Source organism: Apium graveolens, chromosome 5 (assembly GCF_009905375.1).
Source record: "Apium graveolens cultivar Ventura chromosome 5, ASM990537v1, whole genome shotgun sequence".
Classification (NCBI taxonomy): domain Eukaryota; kingdom Viridiplantae; phylum Streptophyta; class Magnoliopsida; order Apiales; family Apiaceae; genus Apium; species Apium graveolens.
Window position 1 is genome coordinate 93,598,213 of NC_133651.1, and position 20,164 is coordinate 93,618,376.

The window sequence follows — 20,164 nt, forward strand, 5'->3', positions numbered from 1 at the left end:
CCATCAACACACAACAGCCATCAGAACCCACCATTAACCAAACACAGCAACCTCAACCATCATCACATAATCAAGTGAAGCCTTCTCCTTCTAGAGCAAAGAGGACTAAGACAGTACCTCAGGCACAGCAGAAAGAAGGAAGATGATTTTAAGAGATGAATCTGATGATGAGGCATAGGTTCAACCATCAGAACCTGTTGCTGAAGTAGCTGATAAGGTCTCTTCTCAGAAAGCTCAAGAAACTGGGAGTTCTAGGCCCTTAAAAAGGATTAAAAAGATAGAATCTGATGATCAAGCTCCCAAAGTCTCTCCACCAGCTAAGAGACTTAAAAAGCAAAGAGCAAGGAGGGCTGTAGAAGAATCAACCTCTGAAGAAGGAATGGAAGCTGCAGCTGTGGAAGGGGGTCAGGAATCTCTGATCCCACAAGACCCTACTGTAGTTGAATCTCTGATCCCACAAGACCCTACTGTAGTTGAATCTCTTCCAAGTGCTGAGCCAGAACTTCATGAAGCTCACAAATCTTCAATCCAAGAGCCAGAGACTTCTCCAATGCCTACACCTCCTGTGTCTCCAATAAACTCTCTAGTACATGCTGACAATCCAGGCACAAGTGCTGAAATTGATATCTATAATTTGGATGTGCCTATGGTCTTGTATTTGGAAGCTCCACTTATTTCACTTACATCACAACAAACTCCACCAGCAACTCCACTGCTAGAAGCTGATGTTCATGAATATGAATCTTCTATTGCTTCACATACAATTATTTTATCACAAGATGCTGATACTGAAGATTCTGCAAGTTCTGTTGAAGTAAATGCTGACAATATTGGTGAAGATGCTACAAATGTAAATTCTGATGTAGCTGGTCCTTCAGGACATGCACCTCTTCAAACAATTGAAAAAGCTGATTTGATTAAGAAGTTTATGAGAGAAGATGCACCAGTACCTTGGAGTGAAACCTTGATAAGTGGCATTTTATACCACTTAGAACGTCTTATAATGGCTTGAAATGATGTCTTGAAATCAAGTATTTTGTGTATTTGATGCGTTTTTCTAGTGTTTATGCATTTCAGGGGATTACTTGCATTTGTGGAGAGATTTCATCAGGATTAAGCCTAAGGGAGTGCTTGGCATTGCAAGTGGGAAGTTAGGAGCAGAATGCAGCAGAAAACAGGATTAAAATAATAAATTTTCCAGGGAGGTGCTGGGCGTGCCGCTCAGGAAGCTGGGCGCCCGCTCAGGATTGCTGGGCAGCCGCTCATGGGCGTAATTTTTAATTCTGATTTTTAGACTCCTGATTCTGCTGGACTTCCGACTTCTGAGATAGCTGGGACTTGTGGGGCTTCTATATAAGTAGTTTTCAGAGACGTTTCACGTGTGTTGAATCATGGTATTAATCGAGGAGTAAGGAGATAAGGAAGAAGACCGTTTTAGCACATCGCAATGAAGAAGAGGAAGCATAGTTTTCTTGTGATTCTTTTATTCGTTGTATCAGTGGATGCAGTTTTCTTTACTTTGAACCTTATTACTCTTGTGACGTACTCTGGTTTAATTAAGTATTTTTATTAGTTATTCTCGTGTGTTATTATCATGTTTTCATATGAACCCATGGTGACGATAAGTTCAATCATGGGCTAATCGTGATCATTGGGTCGTAACAGATTTACTATGGAATTCTTTAGTTAGTTGTTTAATAACTTAGTGTGTGATGATTGAATGATATCTAGTATTGGTTGTGCTTATTCGTCTTATGTGCGTTGCGAACATATAAGATAGGGAGTTAATCTCTTGTGAAGCGACAGTGGATCTTGAGGTTTAGAACTTGCCATGCTAGCATATGTTCATGTATGTGTATGCATGATTAGTGGGTAACTCTAACCGTTTTACTTTCCCTGCGTAATCATAAGGAATAACTTGTGCTTAAATTGTTATGTTGTCAAATTCTGTAGACATATAGGGTCTTAACATAATTGATGCCTATTCAACTTCTATCTTAATTGTGGATGTTTGGTAGAATGGTATTAGTACAATGAAAGTTGGCTTTTATCAGTTTCGTGTTGTTCGATTAATATCATCACCGTTACATGCTATGGATAATAACAATAGCTATTGAAGGAAGTAGTAATGAGGTTATGATCTCATGTGTGTTTAATATTGTTAATTCAAGTGTCAACTAAGTGTTTAATTCTAGTAGTTAATTCTAGTTAATAATTAGTTAATTAAATCTACGTATTATTGTCTTAACATTGAGAAGTAATCATACATTGGTGAGTAAGTGTTAAATGAACATAATTAGTCTGAGTCTCTGTGGGAACGAACTAGAAAGTATTCTATATTACTTGCGAATGCGTATACTTGCGTGTATTATTAGCGTGTGTTTTCCGCCGTAACAAGTTTTTAGCGCCGCTGCCGGGGACTCGGCGTATTGGTTTAGTGTATGAATTTACCATCAGTGGTCATTAGGACTCATTGATTAAGACGTGTTACTTATCATTTTCGGTTGTGTTTCAGGTACTTTAGCGAGCGTTTATGCAAACACGTTCTCGTACTCGCAAGAGGACTTTAGATACGGCTGAGGAGACAGACTCAATTCTTGATATTCCGGAGAAGATAGATTTTGAAGATTCGGATAAAGAGAGTGAGCAGAAAGAACCAGTAATCATGGGTGATCGTATAGTTCTTGCAGATCCAGCTCTTATGGACTTTTCTCGGCCTAAAATTGATGACATTGAGTCAAGCATCCTTCATCCGGCTATTCAGGCTAACACTTTTGAAATCAAGTCGGGCACTATTCAGATGGTGCAGAATTTTGTTTCTTTCGGAGGTGCTGCGACTGAAGACCCCAACATGCTCATCAGGAATTTTGTCGAGATGTGTAGTACTTTCAAATATAATGGTGTGACTGTTGAGGTTATCAAACTGAGGCTTTTCCCATTCTCTATGAGGGATAAAGCTAAGGACTGGTTACATTCTGAACCAGCTGGGTCCATTACTACTTGGCAAGATCTTGCGCAAAAGTTTCTGGTAAAGTTCTATCCAATGGCAAAGACTGCAGCTATGAGGAGTGCTCTTACTCAGTTTGTGCAGCAACCAACAGAATCTATGTGCGAAGCTTGGGAGCGCTACAAGGAGATGTTGAGAAAGTGTCCACATCATGGTATGCCTGACTGGATGGTGATCACTGGTTTCTATAATGGTTTGGGGGCCCAATCTCAGCCCATGCTCGATGCAGAAGCTGGAGGCGCCTTGTGGGCCAAAAGCTATATTGAGGCTTATAATCTTATTGAAACTATGGCTTCAAATGAACATCAAAACCCAACTCAAAGGATGATGCCTGGGCAGGTAGCAGGTATTCTGGAAGTTGATGCAGCTACAGCTATTGCAGCGCAGCTCCAAGCGCTATCTATGAAGATCGATTCTTTAGCCACCTATGGAGTCAATCAGATAGCTATGGTCTGTGAGCTTTGTGCAGGTTCTCATGCTACGGATCAGTGTTCTCTTGTTAATGAATTTGTTCAGTATGTGAACAATTATCAGCGACCGCAGCAGCCTGTGCCAGCCACCTATCATCCTAACAACAGAAATCATCCCAATTTCAGCTAGAGCAATAATCAGAATGCTATTCAACAACCATATCAGCAAACCGTAAGTAAACAGTTTAATCCACTGGATTCCAACAACCACAGCATTATGCTCAAAGGCAATCATATCCTCAACAAGGAGGTGCTGCTCCACCTTCTAGTGCTGATTTCGAGGAACTAAAGCTGTTGTGCAAAAGTCAGGCTGTTTCTATCAAGACCTTGGAAAATCAAATCGGTCAAATAGCCAATGCAGTGCTCAATCGTCAATCTGGCACACTTCCCAGTGATACCGAAGTGCCAGTGTAATAACCCCAAAATTTTGAAGTTTTTGTAACCCTTATGAATAGTATTTTTGCTGATTATGCTGTATAAGAAAACTTTTCATGCCACACTTTGTAGAGGTTCTTTTACTGTTATTCTGAGATCTTATTAGTACTCTATATGGTATATAAGTGTATGTAAAGATCGTCGGAATCCAAATTCGAACACTTTGATTTTTCCCGAAAATCCACCAGATACCGAAAGAATTGAGTATAAGGTAACAGGATAAAAAGGATTTAAATTCAAGGATTATAGAGAGGATCATAAAAGGAATATAATGTATTGAGAAAGGTTAAGGAAACCCAAGTAATAAGATCCCGGGTATGATCCCTCAAACGATAAACGAGAATGAAAGTTATGCGAACCGTATAACAGATCAGCGGTCATTAGCCAAGTAATTAGGAGTTAATCAAAGAGGTTAATGATGATGATGTCATCACACCAACAAGAAGAGGACAAGTGTGGGAAGATGACATAGGGGGATGACATAAGCATGACCAAAGGGAAGGAAGTGTTGGTTGATTATAAACCACACAAAATTTATCATGGTTAAAAGGTAATTAAGCAAAACAAAAGGCAAAACAACCAAGCAAAACAATTCATAACACAAAACACAAGTTGACTTCATCTTTTCCATAAGAAGCTCTCGGCCCCTTTTATTTTTCAAAGAAAGAAAAACTCAAATTCAAGTTCCAAGCCTTGTTAATTAGTGAGGTAATTATCTAAGGTTCCTTGTACATAGATATAGATATCCTATAAGTTTAAGCTTCAAATTACTTCACAATCTCTTCCTATAATTCATGGAAGAAGAGAGTGAATAGTGTTTTTCAAGAACTTGAAATTTTGATTTTGTGTTTTTGTTTAGATAAAGCTTTAGTAAGGATTTTCCAAGGTTGTTTCAAGCTCATTACTTACTCCTACTCACAAGAAAGGTATAATCTCTTAACCTAGCATAATTATTGAATGTTAAGAGCTTATTATGAGTAGTATAGTTCATGAGAGGCATGATTATTGAATATTTAGAGATTGGTTGGTTTTGTAATGTTTTTAGAGTTGTAAATCTTGATGATTAGTTAATGAACTTAAGTAAGCTCTTAGTTCATGATTGAGAAGTAGTATAAATTGGAAATATTGAGTTGTTGGGGCTGTTGTAGTAAAGAATGAATGAATTTTGGTTCTAGTGGTGATTGTGGGTTGAATTGTGAATTGATTGGAATGGTTTAAATTTGGTAATCGCGTAAATATAGCCGTCGTAATGCCCGATTTACTTCAGAACTGCTTTTGTTCTTAACATCAGGACCCATGAACTCACTGTTAGGTTTTGACCGTTGCCATGATTAGATAGTTCATGTTACGAGCTTCATTTTGATATGTGGTTCGCTTGAATCCGATGTACGGTTTAGGAGAAACGACCGTTTTAAGTAACGGCGTTTCGCGACCAAACCATTACCCCTCGCCTTACTTTGAAACCTTGGTTAAGACCCTTAAATGACTAATTGGAGTATTAAAAAATTATGTAAAGTGGATTAGGCAGTTGGTAGGGTACTCGCGAAAGAATCGCCTTAAAATTCCTAATGGTTAATTTATTAAAAATGGTGGAGCCAAGGGTACTCGAGCGACCTAAGTGAATCGTTAAGCGCGAAAGTGAACGTTAGGGTCTAATTGGTTAAAGTATAGATTCATAAGCGACTTTGGTTTAATTCCAACTTATATGTTGTTTATAGGTTCCCAGACTCGTCCCAAGCCTTTTACCACCCCCAGTCGCTCAGGCAAGTTTTCTACCCGTTATACTGTTGTTGTGATGTATATATGTATATGCATTATCTTGTGATAGATGCATGATTGTTATTAGCAAAATCTTGCGATATATTGGAGCATGCTGATATGGTTTATATGCATGCCTGATACATAATATTGATATCTAATTGTTGATTCATGCTTATAAGTTGCATAATACCTATGCTAGAGATAAGCAGTAGTTGCGTATACCCTTAGTATAGGGGACCCAAAGGCGAACATTTTCTAAAACCGGGAGTCGATGTTCCCGAGTATATTATATATATTTATATATATATATATAGTTTTCAAAACTATTAATCGAATAAGGTTTATTCGATAACTTTATTTTTATTAATGAATATTACTTTGAATATTCATTCGAGGACTTATGACTCCGCTTATTTTATTAATGAATATTACTTTGAATATTCATTCGAGGACTTATGACTCCGCTTATTTTATTAAATGAATATTATTTTGAATATTAATTCGAGGACTTATGACTCCGCTTCTTTTATTAAATAATATTCTTTATTTTATTAAAGAATAATGTTTCGATAATCAAACTTATTTTCGATTATTCAAATAAAGATCGTACTTTCGTATAAGTATATCTTTGGTTATTTAATATTCATTTCAAGTATGAGTGTTAAAACTTCTACTTCAATTATTTGTATAAAGATCATTCTTTATGGGAATATTATTTAAGTAATAATATTCAGATATTTTCTAATATATTGGGACTGATTTATTTTATTAAATCAACATTACTCCAAACATTCTTAAAAATGTTTTCGAGTCTTCAAAATGATTTTAAAAGTTAGGGCGGATCCCAAAACTCATTTTTATATTTAAGATCCTCCTTTCGAAGGGGATTTAAATACTCGCTCAAAACCTGGGGGATCCAGCTCTATGGTGTATTTTATAAACAGCAACAAGGTTGCTGTTTTGATAAATGAATTGATTACTTACCCAACGTTCGGGAAGTAAGTCCATCAAATTGAGTCGGCATAAGCGACAGGCCGGGGTATAGTCTATCAAAGTGTAAGTGGCTGGGTAGCAGCCCATCAATGCGTAAGAGGCCGGGTGGCAGTCCAGCACAAGGTCCTAATGAGGCCAGGGTGATGACCGGTGGGGGATTCATCCATCTACTAGTAGAAAAGGTTACATATTGGTATCTTTGCCTGATTAGCAAGATATCGGGTTTATGCTAAAATTCTTTCCTTTCCAAAATTCATTGGATATTGGAAACTCTGTTCATACTTTACATAACAGAGGTTTCCAGGAAATGTATAAGAGATATATATGTGGATATATATATCGGGACTAAATAAAGTATCTCGTAACTTCATTTCATTCAATAATATTTCAAAGATTGAATCTATTTAAGTCTTAACTTGTGGTCTCATCTATGGGATGAACTTCGAAAACTTATTATACTTTGAACAGTGGTAGTTCAAGTAGTTTTCTAAAATGGTATAAGTATAGTGAAGTAATTGGTAACTTCATCTTCCTTTAAGCTTATATCCAGTAAGTAATTACCTTACACTTGATAAGGGGTTCTAGTAAGTTATCCATTTAGATACTTGCATTATTGTTTACGCTATATATATTCTTGCGAGCTGTAATGCTCACTCTTGCTTCATTTCTTCATCACACAACAACAGTTAGGAAATATGGCCAGACTCAAGCAGACCCAGCGCAACCGCGTGGGAAGTGTCCCGCGTCTTCCCGTTGATATCGTAGCTGCTATAGCTGCAAAGGTAGATCTATTTGTAGATCAGGCATTCTACTTTTGGGAATCAATTATGTATAATTATAATTTGTGGCAGATAATGGCAATTAACTGTAAACTTATCAAGTAATCATTTTGGGTTGTAATAACTTTTAAATTATGGATTCAAGGACTTGTACATATTTCAATTTCATCTCTGAGACTATAACGTGTTGTGGTGTGTGGTAGTGTGGGGTCACAACATGAGGTTATTTATTATTAATTAAGTTAAGTGATATTGTGGAAAGAAAGACCGTGATGACCCGGATCCCCGACCCCGGATCTGGGGGTGTTACAGAAATGGTATCAGAGCTAAGCGTTATAAACCTCAGAGATGATGCGACGATATAATAATAAACTCACAAAGATGATAAGAACTCTTGCCAAGTTTATAGTCAGACTACTTAAAGTAGCACTGACAGTTAAAACCCTTACGGGAACCCTTATAAGTATCATGATAGTAACTTAGCTTATTTAATGTGTAGGCACATGAGATAGAGGACCCAGAGATGTTCGAGCGTGAGCATGATGAGGCACTGCTAGATGCCGAGGACCAGGAGGAGCCTGAGATAGAGGAGGAGGAGGACCCCTCAGAGGAGTCAGAGACGGAGGTTATTGCGAGTTCAGATGAGGAGGACCCGGATGAGGTCCTAGTGGCTGAGGAGCATGTCGGAGCTATGGTAGAGTATACTGGTACCCCTTTACCCTCACTCCCGGTGGTCAGAGCTCCTACCCCTGTACCACTATCTTGGAGACCCTATGATGACAGCTCTGAGACCCATACTCTCGAGCCTAGGCAGACCGAGGAGGCACCCCTAGCGGCTTCGGATTCACCACCTCTCGTCCCTGCCCACAGGCAGTCTTTGTTAGCTCACGACTATGTTCAGGATATACTAAGGACTCGAGTGACTGTTGCTGAGGCCCGGCTGGATGAGGTCAGGAGGGAGTTGGAGGTGGAGAGGGCTGGTCGGTACGCCTAATCTTATGAGGCTAGAGCTACCATACCCCGATCCCTGAGAAGGGAGCTAAATGGGATAGAGCTCACGGCCCGTGCGAGACTCCGATCACTCCAGGGGGACAGGCATGGCAAGATCTCTAGGAGGCAGGCTGACTATATCTTCCGTCGTGCGATGGAAAGGGTGTGGGAGCTGACCCGCTCCGGTGTGTGATTCAGGACCAGTGATGGGGTAGTCTAGTCGTCTAGGTAGTCGAGGCCATAGTAAGAGCCAATTTTCCGGGATAGTTGACTTGTATATAGCATCCCTTTCTCTGACTAGACAGATAGACTCTTGTGTATCACTTTTGGGCATATGGCTGTAGAACTGTTGTACTTTTCACCAGATCAAACTATGTATTTCTCGCATTATGTATATATTTGTTTCCTTTCAGTTCAGTTCCTTAGTGACGAGATCACTGTTTTTAGCATTATTATTACTACACATCTTATTAGAACTGTCATAATATAATAGAATTGCGAGATACATTCTCACCATTATAGAACTGTGCAAGGCACAATTTTATGTATGATTGTAACCTAATGTTGAATTTCCCAAAAAATTATCAGTATCATGCCGCCAAGAAAGATTGGAACTAGGGCGAACCCTGGATCTGAGGACCAGGGAAGCCATAACCAGGACGGTAGGAACCAAGAACACAGTGAAGAGAAAGATAAGGATTATGTTGAACAGGATGACTCCCTGTATGAAGAGGAGGAGGAAACATTTGATGTTGAAGGATTTGAGATAGAGGCTGAAGAAGGAGAAACTGAGGTTGAGCAAGCAATACCAAACCCAGGCATGGATCCCATGGGATAGTTCATGTAACTACTAAGGTAGAACTTGGAATGTCAACCCAACCCACCCCCTCAAGGAAATAACAATGCTGTGGCAAACTCTTTCAGGGCTTTCAAGTCCCTTAAGCCCCCCGAGTTCCACGGATCAGCCGACCCAGTTGAGGCAAGGGCATGGCTAAAGGAAATGGAGAAATCCTTTGAGATTCTGAGTACCGATGAGGCACAGAAGACTGTATTTGCTACCTACCTTCTGAAAGGAGAGGCTAACTACTGGTGGAAGGCCAAGAAAAATATGGAGACAGATGCTATTATAACCTGGGAGAGATTCAGTCCGTTGTTTTTGGGAAAGTATTTCCCGAGGTTTATGGAGAACCAGATGGAGCCCAAGTTCTTAGAGCTAAAGCAGAATAACTTATCTGTAGTAGAGTACGAAGCAAAATTTACTGAGTTATCAAGGTTTGTGCCGGAGTTTGTGAGCACCGAGGAAAAGAAAGCTAGGAGGTTTCAGCAGGGACTGAAACCGTGGATTCAGAATAGGGTGGCAATCCTTGAGCTTACTGATTACGCCACTCTGGTGCAGAAGGCAACAATTGTAGAAGACGGAAGTGAACAGATGTAGAAGGAAAGAGAGAAGAAGGGAATAAAGAGGAAAAGTATGAGCATGGGTGGAGGTTCCGCAGGAGGGAGCTTCCCAACTAGATTTAATCGAGGAGCAGTGTCCCTACCGGGAAAGAACACTGGGTTTAAGCGGCCAATGAGTGTGAATGTGAGCCAGAGCGGCCAGAAGTCAAGAATGTCCTATTCCAACCTGTCTCGACCCCCATTGCCAGCCTATAACACTTGTGGAAGAATGCATTATGGGGAGTGTAAAGGAAAGCCGGTAATCTGCTTCAAGTGCGGTCGAGAAGGTCACTATTCGGACAAGTGCACTTCGCCAACCCCCATTAACCGCCCATCCACCACTTGTCATCAGTGTGGATGCCCGGGTCATTGGAAGAGGGAATGCCCAATGAACAAACCAGCAGCTTCAGGAGCAAGCAGAGCTGCTTCCAATAAGCCACCTACTGCGAGGACTTTCAACATGACAGTGCAAGATGCTATGAAAGACTCAGATATGATAGCAGGTACCCTTTCTCTAAATTCAATCAGTGCAAATGTTTTGTTTGATTCTGGAGCAACTAAATCTTTTATATCAAAGGACTTTGTGCATAAATTAAGACTTAAGGCTGAACCCTTGATAGAACCCTTATAAGTGGAAATAGCCAACCATGAAATTATTCCTGTTAACCGGATTCACCCCGCCTGTGAGTTAGGCATAGGGGAACAATCTTTTAGTGTTGATCTAATTCCTTTTAAATTAGGGGAGTTTGATGTAATTTTAGGAATGGACTGGCTATCTAGCAATGATGCTCAGATAGACTGTAAAGGGAAGAAAGTTAAGTTGAATATCCCAGGGAAGAAAGAAGTCATATTTAGAGGAAAGAGGCAGACGCATAAATTTTTGACCATGGCCCAGGCCAATAAGATGCTACGAAAAGGAAACGAGGCTTACCTAGCCTATGTGGTGGACACCCAGAAAGAGGTGCCTAACTTGCAAGATATTCCGGTAGTCAACGAATTTGAAGATGTCTTCCCACAAGACCTTCCGGGATTACCACCCGATAGAGTGATTGAATTTGCTATCGAGTTGGCCCCAGGGACAGCGCCAGTTTCAAAGGCACCTTACCGGTTAGCCCCATTAGAAATGAAGGAATTAGCTACCCAATTGCAGGAACTTTTAGATAAGGGTATGATAAGACCCAGTGTGTCTCTGTGGGGGGCACCAGTGTTATTTGTTAAGAAGAAAGATGGGAGCATAAGGCTGTGCATCGACTACCGAGAGTTGAATAAGCTAACCATAAAGAACAGGTACCCGTTACCTAGAATAGACGATCTATTCGACTAGCTAAAGGATGCTGTTTATTTTTCCAAGATTGACCTGAGAATTGGATATCACCAAATAAAGATTAAACCCGAAGATATTCCCAAGACCGCGTTCCGTACCAGGTATAAGCACTATGAGTTCTTGGTAATGTCCTTTGGTTTAACCAATGCCCCAGCGGCTTTCATGGATTTAATGAACAGAGTATTCAAGAAGTACTTGGACAAGTGTGTGATAGTTTTATCGATGATATTTTAATCTACTCAAGGACCGAGGAAGAACATGTAGAGCATTTGAGGATAGCTCTAGGGATACTCAGAGATGAGCAGTTATTTGCCAAATTCTCGAAGTGCGAATTCTGGCGAAATGAAGTACAGTTTTTAGGACATGTGATCAATAAAGAAGGAGTATTGGTCGACCCCTCCAAGATAGAGGCGGTCTCAAATTGGGAAAGGCCAACCACACCCACAGAGGTAAGGAGTTTCATAGGATTGGCCGGCTACTATCATAGATTTGTACAGGACTTTGCGAAGATCGCAGCCCCTTTGACACGACTTACTCGTAAGACAGAGAAGTTTGAATGGACGGAAAAATGCGAGAACAGTTTTCAAGAATTAAAGAAAAGGTTGGTAACGGCCCCGGTGTTGGCATTGCCAGATAAAAAGAAGATTTTGTGATATATAGTGACGCGTCGCACAAGGGATTAGGGTGTGTGCTTATGCAGCACGGTAAGGTGATTGCGTATGCGTCGAGACAACCAAAGGAATACGAGATTAGATATACTACTCATGACCTTGAGCTCGCGGAAATAATTTTTGCCTTAAAAATTTTGAGGCACTACTTGTATGGAGAGAAGTGCGAGATTTTCACAAACCATAAGAGCCTCAAGTACATATTTACGTAGAAAGAGCTCAACATGCGCCAGAGGAGATGGTTAGAACTAATCAAGGACTATGATTGTGAGATTCTCTATCATCCAGGGAAAGCAAATGTGGTGGCTGACGCCTTTAGTAGGAAGGAAAGACTCAAAATGATAATGACATCGGAGGAATTGATAAGGGATTTCGAGAGAATGGAAATAGAAGTAAAGGTAACCGGAGCTAGAACTGAAAAGCTGTTTGAGATCTCGATGTAGCCAGAGTTATTGGAAAAGATTAGATTGTGCCAAGAGAAAGTAATGAATGAAGGCAGAGAGTCAATGACTGGAGAAGAGATCCATACGAGATTTTGGATGAAAGCCATAGTTCAAGGTATTCCATTCACCCGGGGAGCACCAAGATGTATAGGGATTTGAAGGAGTATTACTGGTGGCCCAACATGAAGAGGGACGTAGCAGAATGGGTAAGAAAATGTTTGACTTACCAAAGAGTAAAGGCAGAGCACCAGAGACCCAGCGGACTTTTACGACCCCTGGAGATTCCCGAATGGAAATGGGAACAAATAGCCATGGATTTTATTATCGGCTTACCAAGGACGAAAGCCAATCATGATGCCATATGGGTAATTATAGACCGACTGACAAAGTCAGCTCATTTCATTCCTATCAATGAGAGATACACGGTCGATAGACTGGTGGACATTTACCTTAAGGAAATAGTGACGCGACATGGAGTCCCAGCGTCCATTGTCTCAGACCGAGACCCCAGGTTCAACTCCAGATTTTGGAGGAGCTTTCAGGAATGTGCGGGGACCAAATTAAATATGAGTACTGTCATACCCCCAACTTAACAAACAAAATAAATATAACTATTACAATATTTAAAAGAAAGTAATCATAACGAAATCCAAGATCTTACAGTTTAGGGTTTGGAACAGCCCAACACTACCATCTATTACAACTGATTTTAATATCGAGTCCTCACACAAAACTATCTATTATTCTACCTGATCTCGGACATACGCATCGGCGTCACAGGTCTTACGTGCTTTCTGCTTGAATCTAACCATAGCTGCTAGCTGTAATATTAGGGTAAAGCAAGGAGTGAGCCAAATGCTCAACAAGTGCTAAACAATACGGTAAATAGCATAAATTGAGATATATATAAAAGAATGACAATGCGAAGACATAACCAATACTAACAGGAGATAAAACTTTGGGTGATGGCATCATTTGCTTGTTTCAAAACATTTTTCAAAATCATATCTTAATCAAAATCATTTTATGACGGCCGGTGATCAACCGCGAAGTAATCCCAAAACCTCGCTGGGTTCTAAAACATTAATGGGATCCCTAGGCAACTTTTAAACCTACAATATAAATGTGGAAAGGACTAGCGTCTCAGTCCAGATCCACTATTCAAGAAAACATTTATCCCCATTTGGGATTGAAAATCCATATTTTTATTATTTCAAAAACTGATGCCGATTAATAATAAAATCTCTTAAGTAGTAAACATTTTTATCAAGGGATTATAGATCAAATTTGAATCACTGGAAATATGTCACAAAATATCAAGGCCATGATCCATTAGACTTTACTTTATTAGGGTAATTGAAAAGTTTCCATATATAAGAACTTTGACAAGGTGTTCTAGCAAGGATATTGGATAATATGAAAGAGTAATGCCGAACTAGGCTTAAATCAAGGATTGTAGACAAGGTATAGGTATTATAACATCAAGAAGATAAGCATCAAGGGTTACAAGCATACCAGAGGTGTTAAGGTATAAAGAAAGTAATCATTAGTTTAAGGTATATCGGGATATCAAACTTTAGGGTAAGGACAGGGTTATCAAACAATCATGAACAACTCCAAAGAATATCTGGTTTTTTTTAAGTATCAGGGTAAGGTTTCTATTGGGGTTCAAGCATTAGGGTGAGATGTCAAGATTTTAGGAATTAATAGTATGTTGATCAAGAGGATCAAACAAGTATTATAACAAATCTTTATTTTTATCATGGCATTCCAATTACTTTGATGTACTAGCATGATACAACCTTCGATCTACTTGAAATATGAAATTGAGGGTTCATGGCATTTCTATATAATACGAAGATAGATTTAAGAATCACTTGGTTCTAGTATATCAAGATTACTCAGGATACTCACATCAATATATGAACTAATTAACACACATTTGCAGTGTAAACGAAAAACAGGTCGAATCACTTGCCTTGAGAAAGGCTGGTCTGGTCTGGATGGTAGGAGCAACTGGAAGCTTTACTTGACCTTTATGGCAAGTTTAACCTCGTCTCGAGATCCTACATAAATAATAATAATCCTCATTATAATATATTCTCACCAACTTAACCTATTTACATCCCGAAATTAAACATAAATGGCACTTAGGCCTATATGCACTGAATTTATATTCACCTTATAAATATAATAGTACACATAGCCACATATACTCACATATCATATTTTTTTATCAAATAATATCACACATACCATAATGCACACTTGGCTTGGATGATCTCGACCCACAACTTAAGTCACTTGATCGCTAAACTAGACAAAGTCTCCAAATTTGGCCTCCTAACTCGATGTGCCTTTACTAAACTATCCAAAACCTATTGACCCACACTTAAGCCTTTTACTATAATGGCTTTATAATATCTTGCAACCATAATGGTCAATCTAGGTCTCACTCATAAGTGCTCTAAAACTATGTGGTAAGTGAAAGTGGTCACTAGAGTAAATTTCAGAATGACATCTATGGTTTCTTGAGTGCGTTAGACACACTTAAACTACAAGTTTCCCTCCAAAACTTCTACACTAGACTCTTTTGACCATAAGGCATCTCCCAAACTTGATGTGGCTCAAGGGCCTAGCTTGGGCCTCCTTGGCCTAAGCTCAAAGTCCATGGTTCCCCTGTTTTTCTGGGCAGAAAACGCCCTGACTTGAACTAACTTGTGACTCATGGTTCTAACTCAAATCCTATAAAATATGGTTGGAAAAACTCCTCTGACACTCCCTCTAACTAAGTCCCAACAGGGCCTAATGAGGACCTACCCATGACATGGTCAAAACTTCCTATTTCTAAGTTGCAACAAAACTGTCCCCTGTTGGACAGATTTTGTGATTCCACTTGTGCACCTAACCAAACGACTTATAAACCTCCAAAAACACCTAAAACCTTTTATATACTCCTAATGATAGCTTCTGGTGGCTTGGGCCTCAAAGTGCACAATAATGACATGGTCAAAACTCACTCTAAACCTCAGGGTACTAAATTGATTTTCTGCAGAAACTAAGACTCTCCTTTCTCCAAGGTTCTCACTCAACAACCCAACCACCAACAACCAAAATACCCAAACCATAACTTGACTATGGTTATCTGCTGAACTAACTCCCTTACACTCAAAATTGACTTAGTGGAGATCATCCTTACCTAATGTGCAACATAACAAAACAAAGGAAATCAAATTACACAAATTACAAGTCATCAAGTTTTCAAGGATAACAACTTTAACTTTCATGATAAATATAAATGAAATAACATCACATTTTAAGAACTAAAATTCTTAATTAATTTCTTAACTTAACTACAATTAAGGTTTACTAACAAAATATCAATCCGAATGATCAAGAACTTCCAAAATTTTCAAGAGTAATCTACATGCATGCATGACTTCGAGTCTTACAAACCAAAACAACATGCTTTCCAAATAAATTTTCATTTTAATTCAACATGCAAGCCTATCATGGATTATATCTAAATGACCACCTAGCATGCAAAGGTTTTTTACCAAGATTTCACTAAGATTTTCATGTTATCATCACAAAAACACACAAAATGAAACAAGGCAACCAAAACACCATCCATTCGGCTCCTATCAAGTCATGGCCGAGTGGATTAGGGTGAAAACAACATTTGCATGAGTTTAGCATACTCATGTCTAGCCATTCTCAACCCTTTGATACTATAACTCATGGTGAAAGCCTTGAATTCACAAGAATCAAGGATATTCACTTGGAGTTTAACAAAAACACCACCATGCAAGGTCAACACATAAGTTTTCTACTCTAAACTCTTAAGATATACAAGAACAACATGTAAGGAGTAAAATTACTTGATTATATGATGATTGTTTGAGTGAAGAAATGAAGAAAGAAGGGGATGGGGCTCGGTTTTTTGGAATTGTCGAGAGGGGAGGGGGTGAAAGCCGAGAGGGAGGGGGAGGAAGAAGAGGAGAGTGAAGTGGTAGGGTGAAGTGAAGTGGTGATCACTTCCTTGATTTGTTTTTATGTCTTGATTTGACTATAATGTGAGTGGGTTTGAGAAATGATAAGGGTATCCTTCTAGCTAGAGTTAGGCTATCTTGCATGCAAGGTCAAGGAGGTAATTTGGCTAATAATTCATGAGTTAGTGGGTTTGGAAATGTCCTCTTTGTCCTTGAAAAGAATAGAATGGTGGTTTGCATGCAAGGGCTTCCTTGTAATTTGCTAATTATCACAACTAAAATTTATAAATATTTATTTTTATAAAATAAAATACAAGTTCAAAAATTATAAAATTTATACCATAAAATAACTTGGATTTTTAGAAATTTTATAAAACCAACTTTTGAAATTTGTGAACGAACTAACTTTTAAAAAGAAATTTATTCAAGGTTTAGAATATTCCTTATAAATCAAAAATAAAAGAAATAAATAAACTTTTGCTTTGAAAAAATCATATACCACATAAAGCAAATTTAGGACGCAAAAATTTTCATTCACACAAGCATACAATAATTGAATATATTGGCATTCGGCTTTAAAATTGCACCAAATTCACAAATAATATTACACGAAAATGCCGGTTATAACATCCTCTCCCCCTTAAGGGATTCTGTCCCCAGAATCTAAGAGAACAGATGAGGATACCGGGAACGCATATCACACTCTAACTCCCAAGTGGATTCTTCGACCTTGGGGTTCCTCCAAAGTACTTTCACTAACTTTACCGACTTATTCCTAAGACTCTTTTATGGTCAGTCGAGTATTTTGACAGGTTGCTCCACAAATGACAGGTCTGCCAGAATTTCTACAGGTTCATATTCTATCACATGGATGGCGTCAGGATTGTACTTTTTAAGCAACGACACATGGAACACATTATGCACATGCTGATATTGAGGTGGTAAGGCTAACTCGTAGGCCACCTTCCCCACTTGACTCAAAATTTCAAAAGGACCTATATATCTAGGTGCTAACTTCCCTTTCTTGCCAAATCTAGACAACCCTTTTCTTGGTGACACCTTCAACAAAACGGTTTCGCCTACTTGGAATCGGACGTCCTTACGCGCTGGATCCGTATACTTCCTCTGTCTATCTTGAGCAGCAAGCAACCTTCTCTGAATTAACTTGACTGTCTCATGCAGCTGTTGTACCAATTCCGAGCCTAGAATCCTTCCTTCTCCTACTTCATCCCAACTTGTCGGTGATCTACACTTTCGTTCGTACAAGGCTTCGTATGGTGGCATGCCATTACTGGAGTGATAGCTGTTGTTGTAAGAGAATTCAATCAATGGCAAGTGGTCATCCCAACTTCCTACAAAATCGATTGCACAACTGCGTAACATGTCCTCGATTGTTTGAATTGTCCTTTCGCTCTGACCATCAGTCTGCGGGTGGTATGCCGTACTCATGTTGAACTTCGTGCCAAGACTTTCTTGAAATTGCTTCCAGAATCTCAAGTTAAATCGGGGATCTCTGTCTGAAACTATTGATACGGGTACTCCATGCCTTAGTATGATTTCACGCACGTACAGATGAACCAATTTATCCAATAACGACTTCTCATTAATTGGAAGGAAATGCGCTGACTTCGTAAGGCGATCAACTATAACCCATATAGCGTCATGCCCGAATTTCATTCGCGGTAGTCCCACTATAAAGTCCATAACAATATTTTCCCATTTCCATCCTGGAATCTTTAGGGGCTGAATTAATCCGCTTGGTCGTTGATGTTCTGCCTTCACCTTCTGACAAGTATAACACTTTGCAACCCATTCTTCCACGTCTCGCTTCATATTTGGCCACCAAAAGTTCTGCTTTAAGTCCCGATACATCTTGGTGCTTCCCGGGTGGATTGAAAATCTTGAATTGTGGGCTTCTTGTAGGATATCATTCTTCAATTCAGGTACATGAGGAATCCAAATTCTTGTGGAAAACCTTAGTATACCTTGCTCATCCCTTTGAGTGCCAATCTCTTCTCCAGTCAGCTGATTCTTTCTGGTTAACTTAGTCAATGGCGTGGCGATTTTCGAAAAATCCTTGGCAAACCTTCTATTGTACCCTGCCAATCCTAGAAAACTTCGCACTTCTATAGGTGTCTTTGGCCTCTCCCAACTCATAATCGCCTCAATCTTTGCCGGATCTACTTTAACTCCTTCATTTCCAATGACGTGTCCCAAAAATTGAACTTCCTTTAACCAAAACTCACATTTAGAAAACTTGGCATACAACTTCTCTTGCCGAAGTATCTTCAATGCTATCCATAGGTGCTGCTTATGTTCTTCTTCTGACTTAGAATAAATAAGGATGTCATCAATGAATACTACTACGAACTTGTCCAAATATTTTGTAAATACCCGATTCATCAGTTCCATAAATACGGCCGGGGCATTAGTCAATCCAAACGGCATTACTAGGAATTCATAATGTCCGTATCTGGTCCTGAATACTGTCTTGGGAATATCTTCTTCCGTGATCTTTAATTGATGGTATCCTGATCTCAAGTCAATCTTTGAAAAGCACTTTGCTCCTTTAAGCTGATCAAATAGGTCATCTATTCTTGGTAGTGGGTAGCGGTTCTTGATCGTCACCTTATTCAACTCCCGATAATCTATGCACAGCCGCATACTTCCATCTTTCTTCTTTACAAACAGAACAGGTGCTCCCCATGGTGACGTACTTGGCCGAATCACTCCTTTGTCCAACAATTCTTGTAGCTGGCTCGCCAACTCCTTCATTTCTGCTGGTGCCATCCTATATGGGGCCTTTGAAACTGGTTCTGTGCCTGGAGCAAGGTTGATCTCGAACTCGATTTGTCGATCTGGCGGTAAGCCCGGTAGTTCGTATGGAAACACATCTAGGAACTCGTTAACTACGGGGATATCTTCTATGCTGGGGTTACCCTTTTCTGAATCCACTACATAAGCTAGGAACGACTCACAACCTTTTCTAAGTAGCTTCTTAGCCTGAACAATTGTAAGAAATAATTGCTCTTGCCTCTGTCCCTTAAATACTACCTTCTCTCCACTCTTCATCTTTAAATACACTTTCTTGGTCTTACAATTAATCTGGGCCTTATTCTTCCGTAACCAATCCATTCCTAAAATTATATTGAACTCTCCCAACTTGAAGAGTATCAAGTCGGCTGAAAACTTATGCCCCGAAATATCGATCTCACACTTCGGACAAAATTGATTCACAGGAATCTTCTCTTGGTTCGCAATTACCACATTTACTACCTCGCTCATAATCATTTTATCACATTGAAGTTTATCAACAAAAGTTTCTGATATGAAAGATCTTGTTGCTCCCGAGTCAATCAATACTTTAGCTTTGACATTATTGAGTAAAAGTGTATCTACTATCACCTCAGAATTCTGAACAACGTCCTTCATTTTCAGATCGAATGTCCTTGCTGTTGCTTGCGGAGTTGTTGTAGGTGGTGGAGGTAATGCCAATACCTCGGCTGACACGCTTGGACTGGTACTTGCCACATTCATTAGAGCTTTGACTGGTCCGGTTGTCTTGCACTCCCTAGCTATGTGTCCAGTCTTCCCACACTTGTAACATGTAACTCCTGGCTTCAGCATCTTACACTCGTTTGCCAAATGTCCCTTCTGGTTGCACCTATAGCATGTCATGCTCAGCTTATTACACACTCCGGGGTGCCTTCTTCCATAGTGCTTGCATTCCGGTCTCTGGAACCTATTTTCTCCAACTTGTCCTTGGCTTGCCTGGTTGTTCCCCTTCGATTCTTGTTTTTTGCCTAGATTCCCTTTCTTTTGAAAATTTCCGCCCTTATGGAAACCAATCCTCTTTACATTCCGA

At 39.5% G+C, this 20,164-nt stretch overlaps 1 non-coding gene across 1 annotated transcript; it reads right to left on the reverse strand.

The window, feature by feature from the left end:
* Nucleotides 1–3,058: 3,058 nt before the first annotated feature.
* On the reverse strand, nucleotides 3,059–3,165 carry LOC141662909 (small nucleolar RNA R71). Its single transcript, XR_012551011.1, has one exon. It is a non-coding gene; the product is annotated as a small nucleolar RNA R71 (small nucleolar RNA).
* Nucleotides 3,166–20,164: the final 16,999 nt, after the last annotated feature.